Genomic DNA, 26,863 nt, shown 5'->3' with positions numbered 1-26,863 from the left:
CACATCTGGCCCACTGGCCATAGTTTGCCCATCCCTGGCTTAGATGAAGTGGAAAATACCTGATGATCTCAAGATAAACAAAAAATGAAATAGAAATGAAGGTGGACAGCTCAACAAGACTAGATTGGTATTGGAGAAATAATTTAACTTATCCGCATGTCACTTTCCTTCTCTTAAAATGAATGGATTGAATAAATTGGACCAGAAGAATTCTAAAGGCTATCCTAGGTCAAATTTTTTCATTTTAGGATCCTGTTGTCTCTGATATTTTTTCATGTTCTAATATGAGCAAAAAATTCTTTGTTAGGGGCAGCTGGATAGCTCAGTGGAGTGAGAGTCAGGCCTAGAGACAGGAGGTCCTAGGTTCAAACCCGGCCTCAGCCACTTCCCAGCTGTGTGACCCTGGGCAAGTCACTTGACCCCCATTGCCCACCCTTACCAATCTTCCACCTATGAGACAATACACCGAAATTGAGGGTTAAAAAAAAAATTCTTTGTTCCAATATCCCATCTGGTTCAACATAGTATGTTCTAAGGATTCCTCTACCTTTGACATTCATTCTTTTAAGGCCCAAATTTTGGGGAATGATACTCTGTATTCTAATCTGTCCTCTGAACTACAACCCCTCATTGCCAACCATCTATCCAGTGGACATTTTTGTAGAGATGTCCCACTAGCATCCCAAATTCACCCTGTCCAAAGTCAAATTCATCTTCTTCCCTTTAAAACAACCCTTCCTCCAAATTACCCTATTTCTCTTGAAGCCACAGTCATATTTCCAGTCACCTAGGTTCACAAACTAGGAGTTATCTTTGGTTTTTTCCCTCCTCTCCCTTATTAATCAGTTATCAAACTAAGTTGACTCTATCACTGCAACATTTTTCTTATTCTCCTCTATACCTACTTAGTCACCACTAACATAATTCAAGTTCTGAAAAGAGTATATGGTTCTAATTGTATGGTTGTCCTAAAATCCAGAGTTTTAAAATCTTTATTTCCTTCTCACAGGAGAAACCTCAGAACAAATATGAAGTCCAGCAAAACAAATTTCCACATTGACCCATGTCCAAAAGTGTATGTCTTGTTTATCATTTTAAATCCATCAATTCTCTGGCAGAAGGTAGATGGCATGTTTCATCTTTAGTCCTCTGGACCTTGTCTTATCATTGGCTTATCATTGCATTGATCAGAACTCTTATTTATCATAATTGGTTTTTTGTATAATGTTGTCATTCTACACATAGTTCTCCTAGTTCTGCATACTTCACCCTAATCATATCACCATTTCTTATAGCTAAATAATATTCTATTATATTTATATACCATAATATATGAGATCATTCCCTAATAGAAGGGCATCCACTCAGTTTCTAGTTTTCCAGAACTGGGCAAGTGGAAACTAATAATGGCATAAGAAATAAGTAAATAATTAAAACAAAAATTTAAAAAGTGAAAAAATAGAAGAAAATCTGAAATATCTTACTGGAAAAACAACTGTCCTGGAAAATAGCTCCAGGAGAGATAATCTAAGAATTATCATAATACCTGAAAGCCTTAATCAAAAAATAAATCTGCATGCCATATTATAAGAAATCATCAGGGGGAACTGATCTGATATTCTTGAACAAGAGAAGGTAATAGAAATGGAAAGAATCCACTATAGTAGCTAGGTGGTTCAGTAGATTGAAAGCCAGGCCTAGAGATGGGAAGTCCTCTGTCCAAATCTGGCCTCATATACATCTTAGTGGGCAAGTCACCAAACCTCCATTGCCTAGCCCTTACCACTCTTATGATTTGGAAACTGTATTGATGCTAAGATGGAATGTAAGAGTTTTAAAAACAAAGAATCCACCAATCACCTCCTGAAAGAGATCCCAAAATAAAACATGCCAGGAATATTACAGACAAATTTGGGAACTCCAAGGCCAAGGAAAAAATACTGTGAGCAGTCAGAAGAAAACAATTCAAATAACAGGGAGTCACAGTAAGATTTATACAGGACTTAGCAGCTTCTACTGGCATGGAATATGATATTCCAAAAGGCAAAGGATCTAGAATTACAACCAAAAATAATCTACATTGCAAAGCTGACCATAATTCTCCAGGGAAAAATATTGATATTTAATAAAATAGAGGATTTCCAGACATTCCTGACAAAAATACCAGTGTTTAAAAGAAAATGTCAGGGTCAAATTCAACACTTTAGGGTAGCTAAAAAATATAAACAAAAAAGTGAAAATTTAGGAGAGTAATAAAGTTGAACTGATTATATTCTTGAGAATGGTGATAATTCTATGAGGTGAAAGAAACCAAGATACTTCAGGTGCTCAAGATAATTACAAACTTTATCACTAATTGGAGAGAGAAAGAAGAAGAAGAATATATGGACAGATTGAAGGGAATACGTTAATAGATGAGATTGTATTTGAGATGGGGCAGAGAAAGAGACAATGGGGGAGAGAGCCAAAGATACTAGAAAGAGGAAAACAGCAGGAAACAAAAATGAGAGAAATAAAAGAGTAACACAATATTACATGAAAAGGTACAAATGAGATGATACACTAGAGATGATGGTGGGGGGAGAAGGGTTGGTGGGAAATGCATAAACCTTATTCTCATCAGAATTGGTTCAAAGTGGCAATAACATACATACTGTTGGCTATAGAAACCTATCTTACTTAACAGGGGACTAGGAGGGACAGTAGAATAAGAGAAGATGATGGACAAAAGGGAGGGTGAATTGGGAGAGGTAGTTGACAGAAGTAAAACATCTGTGAACAGTGAAAGACTGAAAAGAGAAAGAAAGCAAGATAAACCAAGGAAAAATAAGGAGAGAAACATACAGTTAGCAATTATAACTGTGAATGTATATGGGATGAGTTCATCCATAAAACAGAAGAAGCTGTTTGATTGATGAATTAAAAATCAAAGCCCCCCCATATGTTGTCTACAAGAAACACAGTTAAAGAAAGGAGACATAGAAAGTAAAGGAAAGGAGATGGAGCAGAATTTATCAAGCATCAGCTAAAGTTTAAAAAAAAGCAGCTATAGCAATTATGAGCTCAGACAAAGCAAAAGTAAAAACTGATCTAATTAAAAGAGATAAGGAAGGAAATAATATTTTGATAAATGGTACCATAGGCAATGGAGCAATATCAATCTTAAACATACATGCACCAAATGGCATAGCCTTTAGATTTTTAAAGAAAGTAAATGAGCTTCAGGAGGAAATAGACAGTAAAAGTATATTACTGGGGGGACCTGAATCTTCCCTTCTCTGAACTAGGCAAATTCAACCAAAGATAAACAAGGAAGAAGTTAAGGAGGCAAATAAAAAATTAGAAAAGTTTGATGTGATAGACCTTTAAAGAAAACTGAATGGGAACAGAAAAGAATATAGCTTTTCCCTCAGTAGTACATGGCACTTTCACAAAAAGAGACCATATAAGGCATAAAAACATCACAACCAAAAGTAGAAAAGCAGAAATATTAAATGTATTCTTTTCACAGCATAATGCAATAAAAATTGCATTCAATAAAGCAGCTGAAGGAAAAATCAAAAATTAATTGGGGGCTAAATAATCCAATCATAAATAATGAATAAGTAAAAGAACAAATTATAGAAAAAATCAGCAATTTCACTAGAGAAAATAGCAGTGAGGAATTGACATACTTGGTATGCAGCCAAAGCATTACTTGGGGGGAAATTTTGTATCTCTAAATACTTACTTACATCAATAAACTAGAGAAAGAGCAGATCAAAGAATTGGGAATGTAACTGAAAAATTAGAAAGAGAACAAATTAGAAATGCCCAATTAAATACCAAATTGGAAACCCTGAAAATAAAAGGAGAGATTAATATAGTCAAAAGTAAGAAAAACTATTGAACTATATATAAACTATATTAAACTATAAATAAAACAAGGAACTGGTTTCATGAAAAACTAATAAGTAGATAAACTATTGTTTAATAACATTTTTTTAAAACAAAGAAGAAAACCAAATCACCAGTGTCAAAAATAAAAAAGGTGAAGAAGTTAAAGCAATTCTTAGGAATTACTTTCCCTACCTATATGCAAATAAATCTGACAAACTAAGAAAAATAAATTAATATTTAAAGAAACATAAATTGCCCAGATTAACAGAAGAGGAAATAGAATAAACAATCCCATCTCAGAAAAAGGAATTGAATAAACCATCAATTGAAAATTAAAAAAAGAAAAAATCCCCAGGATCAGATGACTTCACAAGTGAATTCTACCAAACACTCAAAGAACAATTAACTCCAATGCTATACAAACTATTTGGAAAAATAGGTAAAGAAAGAATTCTACCAAATTCCTTTTATGACACAAATATTATGCTGATACCTAAACCAGGAAGAGAAAAAAACAGGAATAAGAGCTGAACAAATTCCCAATTTTACCAGAAATATATTAGTATGCCTGTTTTCTCACAAACCCTCCACCACCCATTATTTTCCTCTTTGGTCATCTCTATCAGTCTGATGGATATGAGATAAACCCCTAGTTGTTTTAATTTCCATTTCACTGGTAAGTGATTTAGAGCATTTTTAAAGTGGTTGTTAATAAGCCCAGATTTCTGTCTTAGAAAATTTGCCTGTTAACATCCCCAAAAAATATTTATTAAAGGATATTCGTTATAGTCTACTAGACAGTGCTGGTATACTGTGGTCCTCTAAATCTGTATTGATATTGGAGTGATGGTATGGCAGTTCCTGAGATCGGGATAGCACAGCTCCCTATTGTGGTGGCAGAGAATATTTAAATATACCTTCTTAGCTTTCCTGTTTTATACAGGAAAAAAATCTCATCTCTCATGATTGAGATGCTCTCCCCTTTTCAGGATTTTTAGGATGATGTTATCTACTAATTCTGCTTCCAAATCTCCTCTTTTGGAAACTTTGAGACCAGTAATTGGTTTAGGAGGAAGAGGTTTTGAGAGGATAAAATTTCCTCAATAAAAATAATATTTACTCAATGTTAATTAGTAAGAGGTATGGAGGAAATATTTGTTTTCCATGATGCCAGGTGCTGTAAGACTATGTGGACTCAGATGGGGACTTTATCTACAAAGTTATTACTAGACAAAGAGAAGACATTCTCATCTGCTTGTCAGGGTCAAAGCAAAATATTGGGACAATTAATACACACAGGGTACATATCAATTACCTGGCATGCACCTAGAGAGTGACCTCAAATTATTCAGATTATTCTTTCAAGTGAGGAGTCAAAGGCTTTATATAGGGTGTTTTCCTCTGAGTCAATGCTAACTCAGGTTCCATCTGAAAGGAGGAACAAACTTAGGATAAATAGCTGTGATTGTTTAGTTGTTTTCAGTTGTGTCTGACCGTTCATGACCCTATTTGGGTTTGTTTTGGGTTTTTTTGCAAAGATCCTGGAGTGGTTTGCCATCTCCTTCTCCAATGTGTCCCTGTTTTTATAGATGAGGACCTGAGTTAAATGACTTGCCCAAGATCACATGGATATTATGTGTCTGAGGCCAGATCAGAACTCATGTCTTCCTGACCCCAGGAACAGTACTCTATCCATTGTGCTACCTAGCTACCCCTAAACACTATCTAAAACCTAAACCACTCTTTTCCCTGCCTCTGTGGGGAATTGATCTTTGACTTTTCTGAGGGAAAGAGACTGACTCCATGATGTCTGGGAATATGATCTTACATGTGGGGGGCCCAAAAAAATTGGTAACTGTTATTCCTGATGTTTAAGGGTGCAAAGCTGAAGAGTAGAGGGTCCAAGAAGAGTGGTTGGTTTTTTTTTTTCATTACTGTTCTGTAATGAAATGGTGAAGAAAGGAGGAAGGAAGGGAAATTCCAGCTACATGAGCCCATTCGATAAAAATAATCAAAGTTTCTGCCCCAGAGATAGGAGCAGTCAAGGAGAAAGAACATAGGATTTGATGGCAAATGATGTGGATCTGAGCCCTGGCTTGGTTACTTGCTAGATGGATGACTTTGGGTGTGACTTTACCTCTCTGGGCCTTGGTTTGTTTAAAATTGGTAGTTTGAGTAAAAGGTGTCTAAGGTTTGCCCCTGCTTCCAATATAGCAGTCTCTGGCCTCAGATCCCTTCCAGCTGTCACATTCAATATTCTCTGGTGTGCTCTATCCAGATCTTCCTTCACACTCTGACACTGTTTTAGGATCACTCTTAGCCCTAACGTTCTGTGTTCTATGTCCCTCCAGCCCTGATATTATATGATCTAAGGCTTCTCCAAATCCTGATATTCTGTGTTTGAAGGTCCCTCCCCAGCTCTGATACTCTCTCTTCTAAGGTTCCTCCAAACCCTGATATCCTGTGTTCTAGGGAATTTCCCACCTTTGACATTCCCTCTTCAAAGGGAAGTTCAAAAGCCCTAAGAAGAGTAAAAGGGAATTGGATTTTAAGATGATTTGAATCCTCTCTCTTCCACTTGCTAACCTTAGTCAAAGCACTAAGATACCCCCTCAAACTCCATCTTAATTTTCCTCCTTTTTTAAAAAAAGGAATTTGAACTAAAACAATGGTGGCAGATATCAAAACAGGGGCCACTAAGTACTTCATAAAGATCCCTGCCAGCTGCAAAATGACTTTAGAAAACCATATGGTTATGATATTAAAGTTCTATTGCATTTTTATTTATTTTATTGATCTATTTTTCAATTACATTGGAATCTAAGACAGCCTCTGGAACCTCATGATTGACACCTCTGGATTTAAGGTTTTCTAAAGCTGGGGAGAAAGAAGTGGAAAGGAGAGGAAGGGAATCTTGCAGGCTCAGGCTGTGCTTAGTGACAAAGTGCCCTCAGCATGGCAGTTTCATTCTCACATTGGATGTATAAATAGTTCTTCAATTCAGGATCAAAACTATTCAAATTTTCCCTCAAACAGAGGATGAATGTCTTGTCACAAGTACAAGCTGCATGTGCACAGAAGCTTGTGTTCTCTGAAAATATAGAGAACAAAAAAAAATTAGAGGAGAAGAGCATAAGGGTTCAAATCAATTTTCTCTTTTCCCAATGATAATACCTAACTTTTCCATGTTGTTTTAGGATCTATAGACTATATTATTCTTTCATTTGACTATCAATCTTTTTTGCTCCAATTAGGAAAAGAAGGGGGAGAAAGTTAGGGGGAAAATAAATGTTTGTAAATTAAAAGATAAATTTAGCTTAAATAAAAAAGAAAAGCAAGGAAACTAGGACTCAGAGAAATTAAGTGATTTGACCAGGGTCACACAGCTAGACAGTGACTGGATTTGAACTGAGGTCTTCCTGACTCTAGAACTGGTGGTCTATCCACTGAGCCATCTGGCAGGCCTTTAATGAAAACAGAAAAAAGTTTGTTGAATAAAAAAATAATGAAAATGTAAACTGTGATAATTATATATAATTAATAGATACTGCAAACAAATGAATACATAAACAATAGTAGGTATATATATTAATAGATATGATATATAAATGAACATATAAACCATAGTAAGAGACATTAAACTTAAATTCTGGCTCGATGGTGATGGATAGAAATGTGCATTGGGACATGGTACAGTAGATAGAGAACCAGAACTGAAGACAGGAAGACTTCAATTCAAATCCAATCTCTGACACTTTATTAGTTGTGTGACCCTAGGCAAGTCATTTAACCTCATTGCCTCAGTTTCCCCATCTTGAAAACGGGAATAATAATAGTACCTATCTTCTGAGGTGATAGTGAGAATTGTGATAATTAGATTAAATCTATACTGCCCATCTTTAGATTTAATCACCAAAGGTGAAAACATCTCCATTTGGGGGAGGTCTGTAACTCACGTGGGCTAGAGTGGGTGATGAATCAGAATCAACTGACTGGCCCCTAGACAGTCCTAAGAGAAGTGTCTGTTGTGATTGAACACACAAAGTAGGAAGAAAGCACAGGAAGTGACCATAAGTGACCCCTTTAAAGAGAGGGAGTTCATTACTCTCTCCTTCTATCATTTTAGCCAATCTGCTAGTTGTAAGGTGGTACCTCAGAGTTGTTTTGATTTGCATTTCTCTAATTATTAGAGGTTTAGAACACTTTCTCATGTGCTTATTGATACTTTTGATTTCTTTATCTGAAAATTGCCTATTCATGTCCCTTGCCCATTTATCAATTGGGCAATAGCTTGGTTTTTTATACAATTGATTTAGCTCCTTGTATTTTTGAGTAATTAGAGCTCTGTCAGAATTTTTTGTTATAAAGATTTTTCCTAGTTTGTTGTTTCCTTTCTGATTTTGGTTGCATTGTTTTTGTTTGTACAAAACCTTTTTAATTTAATATAATCAAAATTATTTATTTTACATTTTGTAATTTTTTTCTAACTCTTGTTTGGTTTTAAAATCTTTCCTTTCCAAGAGATCCAACAAGTATACTATTCTGTGTACACCTAATTTACTTACAGTTTCCTTCTTTATATTCAAGTCTTTCACCCATTCTGAATTTATCTTGGTGTAGGGTGTGAGATGTTGATCTAAACCTAATCTCTCCCATATTGTTTTCCAATTTTCCCAGCAGTTTTTGTCAAATAGTAGATTTTTGTCCCCAAAGTTGGGCTCTTTGGGTTTATCATACACTGTTTTGCTGACGTCACTTACCCCAAGTTGATTCCACTGATCCTCCCTTCTATCTATCTTAGCCAGTACCATATTGTTTTGATGACCACTGCTTTATAGTATAGCTTAATATCTGGTACTGCTAGGCCACCTTCCTTCACATTTTTTTTAAAAATTTTTTTTATTTTAAACCCTTAACTTCTGTGTATTGACTTATAGGTGGAAGAGTGGTAAGGGTAGGCAATGGGGGTCAAGTGACTTGCCCAGGCTCACACAGCTGGGAAGTGTCTGAGGCCGGATTTGAACCTAGGACCTCCTGTCTCTAGGCCTGGCTCTCAATCCACTGAGCTACCCAGCTGCCCCCTTCACATTTTTTTTATTATTTCCCTTGATATTCTTTATCTTTTGTTCTTCCAAATAAACTTTGTTTATTTTTTTCTAATGCAGTAAAAAAGGTTTTTGGTAGTTTGATAGGTATGGCACTAAATAAATAAATTAATTTGGGTAGAATGGTCATTTTTATTATGTTAGCTTGTCCTACCCATGAGCACTCAATGTTTTTCCAATTGTTTAGATCTAGTTTTAATTGTTTGGAAAATATTTCGTAGTTATGTTCATATAATTCCTGTGTTTGTTTTGGTAGATAGATTCCCAAGTATTTTATATTGTCTAGGGCAACAGTTGGCAACCTTTTTGGCCGTGAGAACCATAAACGCCTGCAGAAGGAGGAGGATGGAGGTGGAAGGTGCTGGAATATGGAGCGGGGGCTGAAGGGCCCCCTGGGGCACATCCTGGGGCTCTGCCTGGACTGACTGGTCAAGAGGTGGAGCCAGATATGGCTCGAGAGCCATACATTGCCAACCCCAGGTCTAGGGTGATTTTAAATGGTGTTTCTCTTTCTACCTCTTGCTGTGATGTGTTGGAAATATATAGAAATGCTGATGATTTATGTGCATTTATTTTGTATCCTGCAACTTTGCTAAAGTTGTTGATTATTTCTACTAGCTTTTTAGTTGATTCTTTAGGATTTTTTAAGTAGACCATCATATCATCTGCAAAGAGTGATAGTTTAGACTCCTCATTGCCTATTTTAATACCTTCAATTTCTTTTTCTACTCTTATTGCTACTGCTAGTGTTTCTAGTACAATGTTAAATAATAGAGGTGATAATGGGCATCCTTGTTTCACACCTGATCTTATTGGAAAGGCTTCTAATTTATCCCCATTGCATATTATGCTTGTTGATAGTTTAAGATTATATACTATTTATTATTTTTAGGAAAGGACCTTCTATTCCTATACTTTCTAGTGTTTTCAGTAGGAATGGGTGTTGTATTTTGTCAAAGGCTTTTTCAGCATCTGTTGAGATAATCATGTGGTTTTTGTTGGTTTTCTTGTTGATATGGTCAATTATGTGGATGGTTTTCCTAATGTTGAACCATCCTTGCATTCCTGGTATAAATCCCACCTGATCATGATGAATAACCCTCTTGATCACTTGCTGGAGTCTTTTTGCTAGTATTCTATTTAAGATTTTTGCCTCTGTGTTCATTAAGGAGATTGGTCTGTAATGAATGTTGGAAGAGATGTGGCAAAATTGGGACATTAATGAACTGCTGGTGGAGTTGTGAACTGATCCAACCATTCTGGATGGCAATTTGGAACTATGCCCAAAGAGTGATAAAAGAATGCCTGCCCTTTGATCCAGACATACCATTGCTCGGTTTGTACCCCAAAGAGATCACAGATAAACAGACTTGCACAAAAATATTTATAGCTGTGCTCTTTGTGGTGGCAAAAAACTGGAAAGCAAGGGTATGCCCTTCAATTGGGGAATGGCTGAACAAATTGTGGTATATGCTGGTGATGGAATACTATTGTGGTCAAAAGAATAATAAACTGGAGGAATTCCATGTGAACTGGAAAGACCTCCAAGAATTGATGCAGAGTGAAAGTAGCAGAGCCAGAAGAACATTGTACACAGAGACTGATACACTGTGGTAAAATCGAATATAATGGATGTCCATACTAGCAGCAGTGCAATGACCCAAGACAATTCTGAGGGATTTATGGAAAAGAACGCTACCGACATTCAGAGGAAGACCTACAGGAGTGGAAACATGGAAGAAAAACAACTGCTTGAACACTTGGGTTGATGAGGACATGATTAGGGATGTAGACCCGAAAAGACCACACCAATGTAACTATCAATAATATGTAAATAAGTCTTGACTGATCACACATGTTAAAACCAGTGGAAATGCAAGTTAGCTATGGGAGGGGGGCGGGGACGGGGGGGGGGGTTGTTGGGGTGAAGGGTAAAGTAAAAACATGAATTATGTAACCATGGAAATTTTTTCTAAAAATACAAAATAAAAAATAAAGAGAGGGAGTTGAGTGAGTTAGAAGGTCTTCTGGAGAAACTGTCTTCTGGAGAAGGAGGTCTTCGGGTGAAGGAGCTCTTCTGGTTTGTGGAGGAGTGCTGGCTGGGATGTTGAGACCTTAGTGAGACTGTTCTTAAAATCTTCCTTTGGAATTCCACGTGGTGAGTGAAAAGATTGAATCTTCCTGAACTTCTCTTAAGGAACTTCCCTTTAATAGAGACTCTCTAACTGAAGCTTTTGTTTCATTTGCCTCTGGGCCTCTGGCTCTCTGAGTTTCTGGCTTTGGGTTAATTAGATATACCTGGATTAACTAGGGGATTGTAGCAATTTACTTACTGTGTTAAATTCTTATTTCCTTATTTCTTCTTCCTCTTCTCAATTGTAAATAAATTTCCATAAAAATCAATTTTGACTTGAGGTGATTCCTTAATTGGGGATTTTCCCCCTGGCAACCAATATTTTAATATTCAACCCCAAGACCCCCTTTTCCCCTTATAGGATCAAGGGAGATAATTATTATAAAGCATTTAGCACAATGCCTGGCACATAATAAGCACTAGATAAATGCTAGCTAATATTATAATAATAATATTTTTGGTTTCTTGCTAAAGGACAGATATTTCCCTTTGCTGAAATGACCCAATAATTCCTGATTGTTTTGATGTGCTCCATTGCCTGGGGGATTGTGTCAGAGAGGTTAAGTTCCAGAACATCGTGGACAAAGGACTTTTTTGGAAGAACTACTCCCATATCAAGGAACTAAGAGATTGTACAAATACTCCAGCATCTTTGTCTTTCAGTCTGTCCTCTCTTGGGACTGAACCACAGCCAGCTCTCCCTTGGGCTTCCACCAAGGAGGGGGAAGGTTGAGACACTGGACTTCCAGCAAGGGGAAGAGGTGGAAGGAATACCTCATCCTTCCTCCCCTGAAGCAACAATGGTGGCCACAACTCAAGTACATGGCAATGACAATAAGGACTTGCCTAAGTGAATATGACACTGAAGCTCAGGTACGTAACAATTGCCTTGTGTTTGGGGTTTGTTTCCCTGAAGCCAGAGAATTCATCCTGAGAAATGAATGTTTCATTCATTCAACCAATGCCCCCAAGAATGAAACCAGCCTGCTTGAGAAGTACCCCTTTTCCTCTAGCTGACAAAACAAATAATTCTGAATGGATGAATGGAATACTGCCAGGGTGCAAATGCCTGTCTGTGGGGGGCATAGCTACAAGCAAGAAGGGACTCTTTCCCTCAGGAAACTCCCAGTATGGTGGCAATAAAAGAGTTTGTCACCCTGAATGTAAACTGACCAAAATAGTGAGGAAGCTGCACCTTAGGGAGCAAGAGACCTCAGGGATACAAACTTGAAGAGAAAGACGTCTAATTAGGCAGTTAGGTGGGCCAGTGTGTAGAGAACTCAAGAAGTCCTGAGTTCAAATTTGATCTCAGACACTTAGTAGCTGTAGGAAGTCATTTAATATCTGGGGGAAGTCATTTAATATCAATGCCTCAGTTTCCCCAATAGCACCAATTCTAAAGATTGTTGTCAGAATCAAATGAGGTAATATCTGCAAAGAGTTTGCCATGTTGGATGGCTAGGTATCTCATTGGATAGAGAGCCAGAAATGTAGATGGGAAGTGCTGGATTCAAATCTGGCCTTGGACACTTCCTAGCTGTATGGCCCTGGGCAAGTCACTTAACCCAAATGGCTAGCCCTTACACTGCTCTTCCGAGTATCAATTCTAAATCAGAAAGAAGGGTTTAAAAGAAAAAGAGTGCCACAGTGCCTGGCACATAATAGGCATTACATAAATGCAATTTCTCATCATTATTATTGTAATTCACTTACCACAGGTTAGGTTGCCTGAGTGGTAGACATAGAAATAAGGTGTGATTTTTGGGACTACATTTTTGCTCTATCTTGGCATAACAGCAGTCATGTGCAAAGCAGCACCTGCCCAGAAAAGAGAGACCAGGAGTCAGAAATAGAAGGACTCAAAACCTCTCAATGAACATTAAATGCTCTGCTAACAGTTCCAAGGCTGGGGGTCTTAATTTTATTACTTAAATACTTCATATTAAATTCTAAAATTCTTCAGTGCCAACCCAAGCATTTGTAATTACTCCCATGCTTGAGAACAGGCTGGGCAACGCATCATGGGTCTCTTTTCTAAGGTCCGGTCTAATTAAGTATAGCGAAACTTATCCTCCCAAGCCTTATCTGACTGACAAGCCATTGCTTTGGACTCAGAAACTCATGAAACCATCTATAAAGAGGCAGAGAATTATAAATGGAGTTAGTGCATGGAGCTCTACTCAAAAAGTCACATATCTCTAAAAGATTACAATAGGTTCTCAGTATAGATCAGTGGTTCCCAAACTTTTTTGGCCTGCCACCCCCTTTCCAGAAAAAATATTACTTAGTGACCCTGGAAATTAATTTTTTTTATTTTAATAGCAAATAATAGGAAAGATAAATGCACCTGTGGCCATCACCGTTCCCACTGTATCGCTGCAGCACCCACCAGGGGGCAGTGGCGCCCACTTTGGGAATCACTGGTAATGATCTTCCTTGAAAGATCCAAGGAGGGAAAGAGGAAATCCAAAAAGTCATCTTGGAAAAAGTGAGTCGTTTTTGAGATAGACCTGGAAAGATAAGAAGGGCATTACCACGTAGTTGCCAACAAGATAGTGGGGTGAATAAAATTCCCACACCCACCACCTCAAAAAGAGAAGAAGTGGGCTTCATCTAGTAAATAGAATTACAACAAAAAGAAACAGCCAAGGTTTTCCAAAATGACAGTAGTACACCAGGTAAATGACCCATTTCTCATCATGTACCCCATATGCTCTAGTAGACTAGCTGGGTCTTAGGTGTCCTGCCTTTTATCCCAAATCTCTTTCTTTCTTTCCATCTGTATCCACTCCCCAAGTGAGGGAAAGCACTGATTTCATTAATCCCCTTGGCAGAGAAAATAAGCAATTGGAGCAAAGGGAGAGATTCAAAAGAGCTTGTTTGAGGTTTCCTGAGAAAGAGAAGAATATGATTTCAGCCACAGTTGTCTTTCTCTTGTTTCCATATTTCAGGACTGAGATGTTGGCTCCACGTCTCCTCTGTCTTAACCTTCTCATATAGCTCCGTCACAGAATCCATGTGAAGTCATTAAAGATGTCTACTTCTAAGTCTGGACAGAAGTCAACTCAACCAATACATTTTTTAAAGTTTCTTGAGGGAGGGCATTAGCAATTAACAATTGGAGGAATAGAAAAGGATCCTCTCTAGGTAGTGACACTTGAGTTGAGCCTTGAAGAGAATTCAATGTTCTGAGATCCAGAAGCAAGGAAAGAGAGATCATTCTATGCCTGGAAAAAATAATCTTTTACAGAAATGCAGAAAGAAGAGATAAAATGTCATGCGTGCCAACTGGGCAGGAATATGGTGAATATGACAGGGAGTAATGAACCATCAGCACACTATTGAAATATAGGTTGAGGGATAGGCGACACCTAGGTGGCTCAGTGGATTGAGAGGCAGGCCTAGAGACAAAAGGTCCTGGGTTCCATTCTGGCCTCAGACACTTCCCAGCTATGCAACCCTGGGCAATTCCCTTAACCCCCAGTGCCTAGTCCTTACTGCTCTTCTGCCTTGGAACAAATATGCAGTATTGATTCTCAGAAAGAAGGCAAGGGTTAAAAAAGAAGAAGAAGAAATATAGAATTAGGGTCAGATTATTGAAGGTTTACCAAAAAAAAAGAAATCCTAATTTCATTATACAGCCAAAAAGGAGCCACTGGAATTTCATGAGCAGAGCATCTCGGCTCTCAGAATATCAGTGAGGATGGTGCAGAGGTGGAACCAATATGGCAGAGTAGCATGGAGCTCCCTCCCCTCCATACCACATCCCTAAAAAAGCTCTCTTCCAAACAGATCTAGAAAACAGATCAGACAAAATTAAAATGGCAAAATTCAAGAAAGAGTCACAAGGAGTCATTTTTTTTTTCAGCACATAGTAGGAGAGGGAAATAAAAAGAGAGAGGTCTATGGGCACTGTGGATGGGGTCTGACCAAGAACATGCTACATGGAACATCCCAAAATCTAAGGCCTGAAAGAGGACCAGACCAGAGCAGGGCACCTCAACCTCCTGCAAGGTGTGAGAACAGATGCCAATTGCCAGCTTTGTTACTAAGCACCCAGTTCCAGGTCAAGGGTTCAGAGCAGATTGAGAAGAAAATGGTGCCCAGGGTTGGCATTTCAAAGCAAGGAGTGCTTGCAATCCTTACATGATACACTAAATGAGGAACAAGGTCAAAAGCAAATGATAGGGGCAGCTGGGTAGCTCAGTGGAATGAGAGTCAGGCCTAGAGACAGGAGGTCCTAGGTTCAAACCCGGCCTCAGCCACTTCCCAGCTGTGTGACCCTGGGCAAGTCACCTGACCCCCATTGCCCACCCTTACCAATCTTCCACCTATGAGACAATATACCAAAGTACAAGGGTTAAAAAAAAATGATAGCTGTATGGCTCTGACTCTCAAAAGAGCAGGATCTGAGTTATAATTTCTAGTTCAATCTACCACCTGCAGAGGAATAACCAAGGCAGGAATCCCAAAGCAAAGTAAAACCTACAGTTCTGTCCCTCTGAACCAGTAGAGCTTTCTAGCTGGCTGAGTCACTGAATCCAGTAACAATCTAATGGAAATTCAAAGAAGGTGATACCATAAGCTCATTGCTCAGATCTATACCCATATCAGGAACATGACAAGCTCAGACCAATGGAGTAATGATGAGACTTGCCCCAGATCAGACCACTTTGGGAGCACTGAAAATTTGCAATTTTCAGAGGCCTGAAATGCCTCTGAAGTCTTGCATTGAGACAACTCTCAATACATCAAGAAAGTAGCAGCAGGATAGGTTCAGACATCCTCTCCAAAAGTAGACAGAGCCCAACCATAACCTAAAGTCTGAAGTCAGGTAGTAGACTCAAAGAATCAATACCACCACAAAAATTCCACAATAAAAAGATGTGACGAAGACATTCTAAAACACAAACCCAGAATGAGAGAAGGGCTAGAAAACATATTCAAACAAAGCCTCAAAAACAACAACAACTAGGAAACAAATTCAACTAGAATTCTTGGCAGGCATAAGACAATAGCTTCTTTTACTTAATTTTTAAAGTTAAAAAATGTTTTTTTGTAAATTAAATAAGAGCCTGGAGGAAAAAATGAAAAATAAATTAGAAATATAGAAGAAAGAATTAGAAAGTGAACAGCTTGGCACTAGAGGTACAAAACTTGGCAAAATAACAAACTTTTTGAAAATCAAAATGAAATGAACAAAAGCTAATGACTTATGAGACTATAAGATGTTAAATCAAAGCTGAAAGACTAAAAAATAGACATTTTAATAATAGTTTAAATTTTATAATATCTCTTAGCAGGAATAAATGACCAGGAAAACAAATTGAGGAGGGAAAATTTAAAGATTTGAATACCTAAGTGGTATAACTAAATAAAAGCACCAAAACATCCTATTTTAAGGAATCTTAAGAGAAAATTGCCTGGACTTCTAATAACCAAAGAGCAAAGTGGAAAGTAACTTCCTAAAAGAAACTCTAAAATCAAAACTCCCATCCAAACTTTCCAACAAAAAGGAAAAATACTGCAAGCAGCTACAAAGCAAGAATTCAAGTGCTGAGAAGTCACAATTAGAATAGCACGCTCTATTTAGAAGCTGTCACTATTTTGTCCATCTCACAGTAGTGAAAAGTTTGGAATACAATATTCTAAAAGACACAGGATATTGGCTTACAACTAAGAATAACTTCTCTAGAAAATGTGAATGTAATGCAATAGGAGGGGAAGAAAAAGAACTTTAATGAAGGAGAAGAATTCCAAGAAGCAGATAGGTGTGTCAGTGGATACAGGCCTGGAGCTAGGGAGACCTAGGTTCAAATTTGACCCAGATACTTCCTAGCTGTATAACTACAGGCAAGTCACTTAACCCCAATTGCCTAGTCCAGTGGTTCCCAAACTTTTTTGGCCTACCGCCCCCTTTCCAGAAAAAATATTACTTAGCCCCCTGGAAATTATTTTTTTTTTAAATTTTAATAGCAATTAATAGGAAAGATAAATGCAGCTGTGGCCATCACCATCCCCCTGGATTGCTGCAGCACCCACCAGGGGGCGGTGGCACCCACTTTGGGAATCACTGGTCTAGTCATTACTAGTCTTCTGCCTTGAAATGGATACTTGGTATCTATTCTGAAGCAGAAGGTCAGAGTTAAAAAAAAAAAAACAAAACACAGCAATTTCAAGCATTCCTAGAAAAAAGCCAGAGTTACACAAAGACTTTGAAGAACAAACTCTGGGATCAAGAGGAACATAAAAAGCATAAACATGAATTAACAATCATAATGAACTCAACCAAAATAAACTAATATTATATGTGTTCCCTCAGAACTCCTATCATCTAATGTCATAGATGGAGTCTAATTATTATACCTTGGAGTGGATTCCTTATGTCTTCATCTTAAAAGAGTGGAAAGGGATGGGAAAAAGGGATACTCTGGGAGAAAAGAAGGAATTGGAAAGGGCAAAAAAGATTAAGAAAAATTATCTAATATAATTTGAGTATACAAGTAGAAATCTATATGAACAAAGGAAAGGGATAAGGGAGAAAGCTGACACTTAGATTTCACTCTCATCTGAATTGGTCAAAGAGTGAAGAATAATACATATACATACATATATACACATAGACTTGCCTATGAAAATATTTCACATTTAGTAGGGAAATAGTAAAGAAAGAGAAGAAGGGAGAAGAGGGAATTAGAGGTAAGGTAGATTAGGGGCAAAATTAGTCCTAAGCAAAACAAACTGTGACTAAAGATAAACAAAAATATTTATAACATTTTTTGTGGTGGCAAAGAATTAGAAACTGAGGGGATGGCTATCAATTGAGGAATGGCTGGATAATTTATAGTATATTAATGTGCTGGAATACTATTTTAAAAATGTTTTATTTAAGTATTTTTCCATGGTTACATGGTTTATATTCTTTCCCTCCCCTCTTCTTATCCCCCCTCCAAGAACCAACATGCAATTCCACTGGGTTATACATGTATTATGTGATGGAATACTATTGTATCATAAGATAATGAAAGGGATGAATTCAGAGAAATCTGGGAAGACTTCATAAACTGATACAGAATGAAGTTAGCATAACCAGAAATACAAATTACTAAAGATAGCAGGATTTAGTGGATAAAGAACTGATTTGGAGACAGAAAGATATGAATTCAAGGTCTTTTCTAACATTGGCCATTAGCGAATAACTTAATCTCTCAGTGCATGAGGCAACTGTCTAAGACTATAAGATACAGAATTCCTGAGGTACATCAGTGGATGAATTTTTTACGTTGAAAGTTCCAAGGTATGAGGCTTTCTCACCTTCCCAATACCACCCACAAACAACCGAAAATAATTGGACTTACAATCAAGAATAACATGTCCAGTGAAGATGAGCATAATTATAAAAGATAAAACAAAAAAGTAATTTAATGAACTAAAGAAGTTTCTGAAGAAAGATCCAGAACTCAGCAGAAAATTTGATCTATAAGAAACATACCAGGGGCAGAACCAAAAGAAACTGGGTTTGCAACCAAGAATCACCTAACTATCAAAACTGACTATATTCTTTCAAAGGAAAATATGGTCATTTAATAAAATAGAGCATTTCCAAGCATTCCTGAAGAAAATACCAGACTTAAACAGAAAAATTTGATGTCCAAATACAAAATTCAAGGGAAGCATAAGAAGGTCTATAAGAAAGAGAAAAAAAATTGAGGGCCTAAATAAAGTCAAATAGTTTTGTTTTCTTATATGGAAAGATGATATTTTTTAACTCTTAAAACTTTTTATCATCATCATAGTAGTTAGAAGAAGTATATATAGACAGATACATGGTGGTAAGCTATTTAGGATGATATGCAAAAAAAAAATCTAGGGGTGAAAAAAAGGATTGCACTAAGAGAAATGGGAAGAGAGAAATAAAATGGGGTAAATGTAGACATTCGGGGGAATAACTATTACTGAGAAAGGGAAGATGAGGGTGGTGACAGGTAATACTTAAACTTTATTCTCATTAGAATTGACTCAGAGAGGAAAGAACAGTCAGATTCATTGGGGTATAGAATCCTATCTTACCATATTGAGAAGTAGAAGGGGTGAAAGAAAGGAGGTGGTGGAGTGGGTAGTAAAGAAAGGGAGGGAGAAGTTTTGGGGGGGTGATTAAAAGACACTATTGAGAAGAAATGGGGAATAAGAAGGGTGGTGGTAGGAAGGGGAGTAATATAAGGGAGGGGGGAGTGATTAAAAGCAAAAAAAGGGAAAGAATGAAAAAAGAAAGAGCAGGATTAAAAGAGGAAAGCAAGATGGGAATATACAGATGGTAATCATAATTGTGAATGTAAATAGTATGAACTCACCAATAAAATGGAAGCAAAATGGATTAAAAACCAGAATCCTACCATATGTTGTTTACAAGAAATACATTTAAGTCAGGTAGACACACACAGAAAAAAGTTAAGGGGCTGGAGCAGACTCTATTTGGCTTCAACTGAGATTTTTTTAAAAAGCAGGAGTAATAATCAAGATCTCAGACAAAGCTAAAGCAAAAATAGATCTGATTAAAAGAGATAAGGAAAATAATTACATCTTGGTAAAAGGTAGTAGAGACAATAAAATAGTATCAATACTTAACATATATGCACCAAATGGTAGAGCCTCTAGATTCTGAAAGGAGAAACTAAAGGAGTTTAAGGAAGAAATAGAGAGTAAAACTATACTAATGGGGGACCTTGACCATCGCCTATCAGAACTAGATAACTCTAACAAAAAATAAATAAGAAATAAGTAAAGGAAGTGAATGAAATTTTAGAAAAGTTAGATTTATTAGATAGCTAGAGAAAATTGAATGGGAATAAAAAGAAATATACCTTCTTTTCAACAACACATGATACATATTGTGTAAAGGAAAATGTCTCCATCCCACACTGTGCCCTAACAATGGGTGTTAGAGAGTAATATCATATCTAATGGTCTGGTGCCCCTTGGTGTCCCCAACATTGCAAAGGAGAGAGGAGCTAGTGGGATTTAAAATATGATTGCTGGAAGGAAAAGCTCTCTTCATTTCCACAACTGAGATATGACAGCCTCACTGCTGCTGCAGTGGGTATAGTGTCTTAGCTAACCAAATGGAAAATTGATTTTATTCAGGCTAATCTTTCCTTAAGGGAAATATCTATATCTCCTCTCTCTCTCATTTATCATTCTTTCTTTTTTATTAATAAAGGATTATAACTCTGGTTGGTCCCCTTTTTATTCCTAATAATATTGGTGAACAATGAAACAGGAGACTTACCTTCCCTATGGGGGGTATTTTATTTTAGTTGTTTCTGTCTCTCTTTGACTCTTTCCTATTCTTCTAGGAGTTGTTTGTTGTTTTTTGGGGGTTTTTTTTTTGAGTTGTTCACAAGAGCCATTTGTTAGAAATTAGAATTCTGAAGTTCTGGATTCCAGAGATGGGAGAGGCTGCCACACCATTAAGATATCAATCTTAAATTCTTTTAAGTGGGATTAGTCAGCCTAACGGAATTAGGAAGAGGTTGCTTTTTTTTGAGAGACAGAGAAGAGAGGATTATATGTGTTTGAGTTTTTTAAAAAGCTACTGCTTTAAGTGATTTATAAAAACAATGAGGGCCTAAATAAAGTCAAATAGTTTGAGAAGGAAGTTTCTGATAATTTTTTAAATGGGCCTTTTTAGAAACAGATTAAAAGATAAGTGTTACAGTGAGAGGGACAGTCCCTAGTTAGATTGGTTTTCTCTTTTTTGAAGGAATTTTTTTTAAAGTATGGACATTGGTAAATACTACCACCACCCTGAAAATTCATAAATGGATTCCATTGTATAAAGTATTGATCTCATGGAATGATAACTAGTATTATCAAGGAACTTTGGGTGACAGGAAAAGAGATGATTTATTTCTTTAAAGCCTGATCAAAATGGGTTTTCTCAGTCACATTATCCGTCCTTTGACTTTAAGACAATAAAGGAATTAAATATGTCAATAGGAGCAGATAATCCCAAAGAAATCTTTTACTGGTTCATCTGAGCTCATTTTGTAGATCTGTCTACCAAGCCAATTTCTAACTACACCCAAAAAATTTCATTTGAGCCCCTGGTAACTCCTGAGCTGTTACTAAGATCTGGTCCCTGTTTTATCTCCTTGAGAAGGAAACAAAAATCAAGAAATGACTCCCTACAGTCCCTCCTGCCACATTTCAGGGATCTCACCTCACCTACCTCCTAATGCTCTTCCTCTTCCTCTTCCTCTAGCTCCTCCCTTATATTCTGCCCTGCTTCCTCCTTCCCCTACCACTCCACATATGATAGGTTCCATTTCAATTCAAACTCCAGACTGGGTACTAGATACCAAAAAGGAATTTTAATAACAATAAGAAATCATGTTCCTTTTCCTCCAACTGATATAGATAGGTAGATAGACTACTTTCCTTTGATGCTGAACCTTTATTTGTAATTAGGAGGTTTGACAATATATTTAGGACTTCTAATCCAAGTTGGACTGATGTCATGGATCTCCTCTACACTTTGTTACATGAGGGGGACAGTTACACAATTCTTGTTTTTACTTTCCCCTTCACCCCCTCTTCACCCCCCCCCATAGCCAACACACATTTCCACTGGTTTTAACATGTGTGATCAGTCAAGATTTATTTACATATTATTGATAGTTGCATTTGTGTGGTTGTTTAGTGTCACATCCCCAACCATGACTACATCAACCCAAGTGTTCAAGCAGATGCTTTTCTTCTGTGTTTCCACTCCTGCAGTTCTTCCTCTGAATGTGGGTAGCGTTCCTTTCCATAAGTCCCTCAGAATTGTCCTGGGTCATTGCATTACTGCTAGTACAAAAGTCCATTACATTCAATTTTACCATAGTATATCAGTCTCTGTGTACAATGTTCTTCTGGCTCTGCTCCTATCACTCTGCATCAGTTCCTGGAGGTCTTTTCAGTTCACATGGAATTCCTCCAGTTTATTATTCCTTTGAGCACAATAGTATTCCATTACCAACATATACCACAATTTTTCAGCCACTCCCCAATTGAAGGGTACACCCTCATTTTCCAGTTTTTTACCAACACAAAAAGCACGGCTATAAATATTTTTGTACAAGTCTGCTTATCTATGATCTCTTTGGGGGTACAAACCCAGCAATGCTATGGCTGGCTCAAAGGGCAGGTAGTCTTTTAGAGCTCTTTGGGCATAGTTCCAAATTGCCATCCAGAATCATTGGATCAGTTCATAACTCCACCAGCAATGCATTAATGTCCCAATTTTGCCACATCCCCTCCAACGTTCATTACTCTCCCCTTCTATCATTTTAGCCAATCTTCTAGGTGTGAGGTGATACCTCAGAGTTCTTTTGATTTGCATTTCTCTAATTATTAGAGGTTTAGAACACTTTCTCATGTGCTTATTGATAGTTTTGATTTCTTTATCTGAAAATTGCCTATTCATGTCCCTTGCCCATTTATCAATTGGGCAATGGCTTGATTTTTTTATAAAATTGATTTAGCTCCTTGTATCTTTGAGTAATTAGACCTCTGTCAGAATTTTTTGTTATAAAGATTCTTTCCCAGTTTATTGTTTCCCTTCTGATTTTGGTTGCAATGTTTTTGTTTGTATAAAAACTTTTTAATTTAATATAATCAAAATTATTTATTTTACATTCTGTAATTTTTTCTAGCTCTTGCTTGGTTTTAAAATTTTCCCTTTCCCATAGATCTGACAAGTATACTATTCTATGTTCACCTAATTTTCTTATAGTTTCCTACTTTATATTCAAGTCATTCACTTGACTTGAATCTTGGTGTAGGGTGTGAGATGTTGATCTAAACTTAATCTCTCCCAAATTGTTTTCCAATTTTCCTAACAGTTTTTGTCAGATAGTGGATTTATGTCCAAAAAGTTGGGCTCTTTGGGTTTATCATAGACAGTTTTGCTGACTTCACTTACCCCAAGTCAATTCCACTGATCCTCCCTTCTGTCTCTTAGCCAGTACCATATTGTTTTGATGACCACTGCTTTATAGTATAGTTTAATATCGGGTACTGCTAGGCCCCCTTCCTTCACTTTTTTTTCATTATTTCCCTTAATATTCTTGATCTTTTGTTATTCCAAATGAAATTTGTTATAGTTTTTTCTAACTCAGTAAAGAAGTTTTTTGGTAGTTTGATAGGTATGGCGCTAAATAGGTAAATTAATTTGGGTAGAATGGTCATTTTTATTATGTTAGCTCGTCCTACCCATGAGCAATCAATGGCTTTCCAATTGTTTAGATCCAGTTTTATTTGTTTGGAAAGTGTTTTGTAGTTGTTTTCATATAATTGCTGTGTTTGTTTTGGTAGATAGATTCCCAAGTATTTTATATTGTCTAGGGTGATTTTAAATGGTGTTTCTCTTTCTCCCTCTTGTTGCTCTAATGTGTTGGAAATGTATAGAAATGCTGATGATTTATGTGCATTTATTTTGTATCCTGAAACTTTGCTAAAGTTGTTGATTATTTCTACTAGCTTTTTAGTTGATTCTCTAGGATTTTTTAAGTATACCATCATATCATCTGCAAAGAGTGATAGTTTAGACTCCTCATTGCCTATTTTAATACCTTCAATTTCTTTTTCTTCTCTAATTGCTACTGCTAGTGTTTCTAGTACAATGTTAAATAATAGAGGTGAAAGGGCATCCTTGTTTCACTCCTGATCTTATTGAGAAGGCTTCTAATTTATCCCCATTGCATATGATGCTTGTTGATAGTTTTATATATATACTGTTTATTATTTTTAGGAAAGGACCTTCTATTCCTATACTTTCTAATGTTTTCAATAGGAATGGATATTGTATTTTGTCAAAGGCTTTTTCAGCATCTATTGAGATAATCATGTGGTTTTTGTTTGTTAGACTGTTGATATGGTCAATTACGTGAATGGTTTTCCTAATGTTGAACCATCCTTGCATTCCTGGTATAAATCCCACCTAATCATAATGAATAACCCTCTTGATCACTTACTGGAGTCTTTTTTTTTTAAACCCTTAACTTCTGTGTATTGACTTATAGGTGGAAGAGTGGTAAGGGTAGGCAATGGGCGTCAAGTGACTTGCCCAGGGTCACACAGCTGGGAAGTGTCTGAGGCCAGATTTGAACCTAGGACCTCCCATCTCTAGGCAAGGCTCTCAATCCGCTGAGCTACCCAGCTGCCCCCTGGAGTCTTTTTGCTAGTATTCTCTTTAAAATTTTTGCATTTATGTTCATTAAGGAGATTGGTCTGTAGTTTTCTTTCTATATTTTTATCTACCTGGATTTGGGATCAGTACATTTGTATCATAAAAGGAATTTGGTATAACTCCTTCTTTGCTTATTATGTCAAATAGTTTGTATAGTATTGGAATTAATTGTTCTTTGAAGGTTTGACAGAATTCACTTGTGAATCCATAAGGCCCTGGCAATTTTTTCTTAGGGAGTTTTTTGATGGCTTGTTCAATTTCTTTTTCTGATATGGGATTATTTAAGTATTCTATTTCTTCTACTGTTAATCTAGGCAATTTATATTTTTGTAAATATTCATCCCTCTCACTTAGATTGCTATATTTATTGCCATATAATTGAGCAAAATAGTTTTTAAAAAAAAACCTTAACTTCTGTGTATTGGCTCCTAGGTGGAAGAGTGGTAAGGGTGGGCAATGGGGGTCAAGTGACTTGCCCAGGGTCACACAGCTGGGAAGTGTATGAGGCCGGATTTGAACCTAGGACCTCCCATCTCTAGGCCTGACTCTCAATCTCCTGAGCTACCTAGCTGCCCCTCACAAAATAGTTTTCAATGATTATCTTGATTTCCTCTTCATTAGAGGTGAGGTCTCCCTTTTCATCTTTGATACTGATGATTTGGGTTTCTTCTTTCCTTTTTTAATTAGATTGACCAGTACTTTGTCAATTTTGTTTGTTTTTTCAAAGTACCAGCTTCTAGTCTTATTTATTAATTCAATAGTTCTTTTACTTTCAATTTTATTGATTTCTCCTTTAATATTTGTAATCTCTAATTGGGTCTTTAACTGGGGATTTTTAATTTGTTCCCTTTGTATTTTTTAATTTGCATGCCCAGGTCATTGATCTTTGCCCTCTCTAATTTGTTAATATATGTATTCAAGGATATAAATTTCCCCCTCAGTACTGTCTTAGCTGCATCCCACAGAGTTTGGTAGGCTGTCTCATCATTGTCATTCTCTTCAATGAAATTGTTGAATTTCATTGAATTCTAACTGAAAACTATTTTTGGAGAATCATATTATTTAATTTCCAATTAGTTTTTGATTTGCCTGTCCAGGTGTCCTTACTAATTATTATTTTTGTTGCATTATGATCTGAGAAGGTTACATTTATTATTTCTGCTCTTTTGCATTTGTTTGCAATGTTTCTATGCCCTATTACATGGTCAATCTTTGTGAATGTACTATGTGCAGCTGAAAAGAAGGTGTATTCCTTTTTGTCCCTATTTATTTTTCTTGACATATCTATTAAATCTAATTTTTCTAGGATTTCATTTACCTCTCTTAATCACTTTCTTATTTATTTTTTGGCTTGATTTATCTAAATCTGAAAGAAGAATATTTAGATCTCCCACTAGTATGGTTTTACTATCTATTTCCTTCTTGAGCTCTGCCAGTTTCTCCTTTAGCAATTTGGATGATATACCATTTGATGCATACACATTGAGCACTGTTATTTCCTCATTATCTGTACTGCCTTTAATCAGGATGTAATTACCTTCTCTGTCTTTTTTAATCATATCTATTTTTACTTTGGCTCTGTCAGAGATCATGATCGCCACTCCTGCCTTCTTTTTCTTATTTGAAGCCCAAAAGATTTTGCTCTAGCCCTTCACCTTAAGCCTGTGTATGTCCACCTGCCTCATATGTGTTTCTTGTAGACAACATATGGTAGGCTTTTGGTTTCTAATCCATTCTGCTGTTTGCTTCCATTTTATGGGCGAGTTCATCCCATTCACATTCAGAGTTATAATTATCAGTTGTGTATTCCCCAACATTTTGGTATCCTCTCCTAGTTCTACCCCTTCTTCTTAGGCTATTTCCTTTTAAACCAGTGGTTTGTTTTAGACCAGTCCCCCTTGTCCCCTCCCTTGATTTACTTCCCTTTCCACCCCCTCCCTTATTATTCCCCTCTTTTTATTTTTTAAGGCCTAATGAATTCCCTTCCTCCTCTCTTCCCCTCCCTTTTTTGACCTCCCCACTCCCCTGCTCCCCTTGGTTGATCCCTTCTGACTTTCTCAGTAGGGTTGGATAGAATTCTATATCCCAATGGATATAGCTACTCTTCCCTCTAAGGGTTAATTCCGCTAAGAGTAAGGTTTAAATATTACCTCTTAATGTTCTCTTCCTCTCCTTTTTATAATAGTATCTATCCCATCCCCTTCCCATGCTCTCTTTGTGTGGTATAGAATATTCTATTTTTCTTATTCATTCAAGTTTCTCTTGATGACATCTACTATTCACCGCCCCCCTCTTTTTTCCCCACCCTGTCTCATCTTAAACCATTTAGTGCTCTATCTTCTCTCCATGAATAATTCTTCTAATTACTATAATAGTGAATAGAGTTTTTGAAAATTACACATAACATTTCTCCATATAGGAATACAAATAATTTGATCTTATTAAGGCCCTTAAAGAGGTAAATTTAAGAATAAAAACTTTCTTTCCCCTCTGTTTCTTATTTACTTTTTCATG

The sequence above is a fragment of the Gracilinanus agilis genome, chromosome 3 (genome assembly GCF_016433145.1).
Source record: "Gracilinanus agilis isolate LMUSP501 chromosome 3, AgileGrace, whole genome shotgun sequence".
NCBI lineage: Eukaryota > Metazoa > Chordata > Mammalia > Didelphimorphia > Didelphidae > Gracilinanus > Gracilinanus agilis.
This window is presented reverse-complemented; position numbering follows the sequence as displayed.